The following is a 6,000-nucleotide window of genomic DNA, read 5'->3' on the forward strand; positions in this document are numbered from 1 at the left end:
ATATTATGACATTGAACCTCTCACCAATCCCACACACTTGTGTTGCACTCTTGAGGCTATTTACCCTGTGCTAATGCAGTTAAATCCACTGAATCTAATCCAGTGTAGAATTGTGGTTTAATATCTCATCAACAAAGGATAATGCATCAGTGTTACTGAATGTCACAAAACTTAAAATTTATTCAAGGAATCCAGCTGTTAAATACTTAGAAGTCTAGTAGTCAGGAGAAGAGCCTTGTATAGTTATAGCTTAAGGATAGACTGGTTCTTCCATCTAAGAAACACTTCAGGCATTCACCCACAAAACCATGAAAGGCTGTCTCCTAACTTCCAATTTATATGAGGGCAGGGCACAATACCAGCTTATTTATCATGTCAGAATCAAATTGAGAATACAGTTATAACGTATAAAAAAACCCACAAAGTCCAAAACTTGATATTATGCTAAATGTCCTTTGACCAGAAGCTGGCCACTTGGAGTAGCTCTGGTGTCGCTGTGAGAAGGTCCTCCATTGTGCATGTAGCAGGATTCAAACTGCATTGTAGTAGGTGCTCTGTGGTTTGCTCTTCTCCACACTCACATGTTGTGGATTCCACTTCGAAGCCCCATTTCTTAAGATTGGCTCTGCATCTCGTGGTGCCAGAGCACAGGCTGTTCAACACCTTCCAGGTTGCCCAGTCTTCTATATGCTCAGGAGAGAGTCTCTCATCTGGTATCAGCCACTGATTGAGGTTTAGGGTTTTAATCTGCCACTTTTGGACTCTCGCTTGCTGAGGTGTCCCTGTGAGTATCTCTGTAGATCTTAAGAAGATGTTTAAGGTGTTGGCACGCTGGCTGATATCCAAACAGAGGATGGGCTGGAGATGTCAATGCTTTGGTCCTTTCATTGCTGGCTGCTACTTCCCGGTGGATATCAGGTGGTGCAGGCATGTAGCCAGGGGGCTCGGGGGGCTTCAGCCCCCCCCCCCCGAAATTTTCATGGTGGTTCGCGAAAAGGCCTTACTGGTGCATTATTTAAACTGTTATGTTTATTCATATCATGATCTGATCACCATACTCAATATATCCCATATGCATGGGGGTATTGGGGTAATGATACAAAAGGTTTGCTAGGCTAGACCCCCTTTCACTCAGACTCAGCCCCCCCCCGAAACTCAGCCCCCCCGAAACCCCCCCTGAAAAAAATCACACACACACACACACACCCCGAAACAAATTCCTGGCTACGGGCCTGAGGTGGTGCAATGCCAGCTAGACAGTATAATTTCTCCAGTTGTGTTGGGCATAGACATCTGGTGATAATGTGGCATGTCTCATTAAGAGCCATAGCCACTGTTTTAATGTGGTGGACATGTGTACTCAGCAGCAGAACAGCAAAGTGTAAGGGTAGATGTATCTGATTGTATCTGATTGTGAATTCCAGATTGTGCCTGTCAACTTTTGTATGATGTTATTCCTAGCACCCAGTTTTTGCTTGGTAGTCAAGCAGTCTAGTGACTGACAATACCAGTCACTAGAGATACTCATAAAGCATTCTTTCCAGCATAACAAACCATATGTATTTGCCCAGCCATCAGTGTTCCTACTAAAGACTTTTCCCCCATGCCAGCTGTGCTAGATTTTGCAAGAATGAAAAGTATGGCAAAAATGGGTCAGATTTTATAAATCATTTGATTCTGTTAATATTTGATGTTATAAAGATTTTTATTCTGGAGCTTGATTAAATCTCCGCCTAGTTTCCTTCTCTTGCCTTTCTGAAGTGGAGAATTGAACTGAAGAACCAATTGGGACAAAATGGCTCTAAATATATATACTAGTAATATTCTGAAGACTTAATATCCTAAAGGCACCCAATGTCATCTGATTTTGGAAGCTAAGCAGGATCATCCCTGGTTGCTACTTGGATTACCAACGGCACACAAATATGTATAGAAAGGGGTTAGGAAGGGTGTTTTTTAAAAAACATTCAGGTCAGACTGTTGTTTGTATGAGTTTTACACATGTTAAATGTAGTTATAATGATGTTCTGAAGTGCTTTAAAGTGACACCCAACATTTGTGTGAAATCTACCTTTCACAATGGGAAGGATGGGCTCATTTCTGCAGATGGTAGAGTAAGGCATCATTGACTGTGACATAGGAACTCAGTGAGATTGACTAACTAACCAAATTGTGTTGCCAGTCATGCAATTGTTAGAAAACACAGCAGATGCTCCCTGGAGTGAAATTCACATATTCAATATGAGACCCTTATGAGAACCATAACGTTCCTACTGTGCATTTGCTTAACCATTAGGGACATCAAGAGACCAGACAACAAATGTGGGTTGAAAAGGGCCACTTTATCTAACTGATTTAAACTGGAATCTGAGCCCCAGAAACACTCCATGTTCTGGGACTGTTGCCTAGCCAGCCCTATTTGAAGAAAGGACCACTAAAGAAACCTCACCCCAAAACTCTAGGACTTAAAGTGAATATAAATCTTGGTCTCCTTTACTACCCCCTGAGCCCCATGACCTGAAGAGACAGTTCTAGGCTTCTATGCCTTCACCAAATATTGCTGATTGATGTTCACAGAAATCCTGCTCTTTCTCCCCATCACAACTTGCCAAGTGACTGCCTATTTCTATGTCCAGTCCTAAGTCCACTTCCCTTACCCTACAAGATATAGAGTAGGGCAAGGGAAGGCAAGGAGGAGGGTAAACATTGCTAACTGGCTCTGAAATAGCTACCTACACAGCACAATAGAATGGGAAGGAGCCTTTGTAGACCACAAGTTGAACATGAGCAACCCATTTCATTATATACTACCCATGAATGTATTTCCTTAGGAAATGAAAATATTGCTAGTAGTCTTAGGGCCTCATCACATCATAGTTCTGTTCTAGGATGTTTCCAGGGCGGAACCAGAGTGGATACCGCTGGAGCCCTTCACATGATGCAGGGCTACTTTTGTTGGGGCTCCATCCTGGAAGTGTCCTAGGACAGAGCCCTGAGAACACAGGAAACTTCTTCTGTTCTCATTGCATAGAACGAGACAGCATAGGGGTGGGAAGCCAGGTGGCAACACTTTCCCTGTGTGATGGGGAAAGTGGTGATGTGGGGCACAGGGAAACGGTTTCCCCCGCCGATTCACCAGACTGCCTGGCAAATCCCCTTGCTGTCACCTGCATTTGGGACCTCCATGTGATGAGGTCCTTAGAGTGATTGGGCCCTTCAAACTCACTGGGGTTTGGTTCCAGGAGCACCCATGGATATCATAATCCATGAAGGCTCAAGTCCCATTGCCTACAATAGTAAATAAGATGATGTCCTTTATATAACAAGATAACATAAAAGTTTGGTTTGGGAGATTTTCTTTTGGGGGGTGGGGATAGATATTTTCAAGCAGACAGAAGGGTGGCTGCATTGGTTCTCTAACCCATTGCTGTTAGTATTTATTGATCTCAATTCTCCATGGTTAAATGAAGGAGGTTGTGTTCCCCTGTCCTCAATCTATCTGGAGAAAACAGGGATTAAACATACGATTTTTGTTTTATCTTTGGATGCAAAGAAGGTTGTTTACCACTAAGTCATGGCTCCTCCTAATAAATCATATCTATAACACCAGCCAAAACACATTTTGATGTCCTAAATGTTAGATCTGTTTCTGGGTATATTTGACCTGTTGATTCCAAAAATGGCACCAGTTTTCCTCTATCAGCTTTAGTTTTTTAAGTAGAGAATACATGTCATATACCATTCTTCATCTGCTCACCCCTATAAAATTATGAGAACTATATCTAAGAAACTAGAGCTGATGTGGTCTATCCAATGCAATTTTCTAAATCAGTGGCCCAAATAACCCTAGGAACACACCTAAAAACCAAGTTACCAAGAATTCATTTGTTGGCTGTGTAATCAAAGAAGACAGTCCTTGTTCTAAATCAATGTTTCCTAACCTGTTTTTGACCAGGGACCACTTTGATTAGGGCCTAATTTGACCAGGGACCACTCTCCAATATTAGTACCAAAAGTGTTACGAATCAGTTTTTGCTCAACTTTAGATTCAGTTTGGTAATTTGGGATGCTGATTCAGAAAATTGCATTAGATAGATCACATCAGCTCTAGTTTCTGATACAGAACATATGCCATCCATTAGTCGCCATCTGCTCACCCACAGAAAACCATATTTAATAAGCCTCAGCACTATAAGAGGGTTTCGTGAGACCAGTAGCTCTCATTGCAACAGTATAGTAACGGTGAGGCTGTGGACCATATTTAAGTTCTTGTGGGCCACTGGTGGTCCACGGACCAGAGGTCGGGAACCACTGTTCTAAATAAAGAACTTGAGCGAACCTCACTTCAGAAGCCACAATGTTTAGAAATCAGTAAAATAATTCATCCTCCAATATTATCTTATTTATTTATTTATTTATTTATTTATTTATTTATTTATTTATTGTATATCCCACTTTTCTCCCAAATGGGATTCAAAGCAGGTAATGTCTAAGGGCACTTCATTGGTCTTCAGAAGTCCCGAATTATAATCTAACAAGAAGTTAAGTCATTTGAGTTTAAACAATTTTCTGCCTAAATGCTAAGGCGGATTTGGTTATTACTATTAATGTGAAGGGTCATGGTGCTTATTTTGCATACATTTAAGTTGTAATTGAATTGACATCCACCAAGCTTTTTGCATTTCATTGCCATCTGACTTTAGCTTTGAAATTTTTAAACATTTCCCCCTTTCAGGACCCTGTGTATATATTCTTGCTTTAATTGAGGTATATAGGTCATGCATCTGACGGACTCTGGGCCTTGAGAGCTTATACCATGATGTTCTCTAAATGCCACCAGGCTATTGCTTATGAGAGGCTAAAGTGACCCTGATCTTTTTTGCAGAATGATGACTGATGCAGAAAAAGGTTCACTATCTAATATCTCAGCCCATGGATGTACAAGATCCCTGCTATTTAAAAAAAAGACACTAAACTATTATTAAATATGTGCGTGAAATTGAAAGAATCCAGGTCCAGGGTATTTGACTTTGGCACATATTTAAATTACCTTTTAAACTGCTGTATCCAAAAGGCATTAATCCTTTGATTCCCAGCACGATTCCCTCCTACATAAAACTAATGCCAGGTATGGTTAGCAAAGGATTAACAGCCAGCTAGTCTAGTTTACAGGAATAATGTTCAGAAATAAAAAGATGGAATTCATTTAATCAGTTAATCAGGATTCTAACATTTAAATGCCCTATCTGACATTTTTTCAAGCTGACATTGTGTTGAATGATAGAGTTAATACCACTTGACAGTTTGCCAGAAGTCATTAATTTAAACTCTCAGTTTTGTTTCAGGGCCTGTTAATTTTGTTGTGTCCTTAGAAGGAAAGGGGACGCTTCCATGATCAGGAGAACTGCATTCCAGGTTGTGTGTCCTTCCCTCCATGCTAGAAAAAAAAAAAGGTCATTGGTATGTTTCTGCCTTTTCCACCAACCTCTGTTACAAATATTCTTTACAAACAAGAAAAAATGAAATTCGATCTGTGTTTATACAGTCTTTTACTCTGGTGCAGGATTTATTTTTGAAGGTTGGTAAACTCTCTTTCCAATTCAAATTGACTAAGTGGGTGCAGCTGAATAAATGTGTAAGGGATAGGGCTGCATTTGTATGTTTTCACTTTGATGTTACACAAAGAAGGACAAGGGGGAAGGACAATATAGAACAGAGAGAGTCAGCCATCTAAAACACACAACCTCAAAATTCTGTGTAAAGGGTAACAAAGTCCATGTCCAGCATATGAGATGATTGTAAAGACACCAAATGGCCAGTGGACACCGTCTGTTTAGCACACATGTGTCAAAGTCCATGGTCCGATTCCGGCCCACCATGTTATTTTATGTGGCTCTCCAGCAGATGGACTCCAACTCCTGTATTCCTCATAATTAGACATCATAATTAGAACTGATAGGCAGGCCTGCAGCCAGGATTTCAATTTGGGGGGGGGGGGGG

Source organism: Anolis sagrei, chromosome 3, assembly GCF_037176765.1.
Source record: "Anolis sagrei isolate rAnoSag1 chromosome 3, rAnoSag1.mat, whole genome shotgun sequence".
Classification (NCBI taxonomy): Eukaryota; Metazoa; Chordata; class Lepidosauria; order Squamata; family Dactyloidae; genus Anolis; species Anolis sagrei.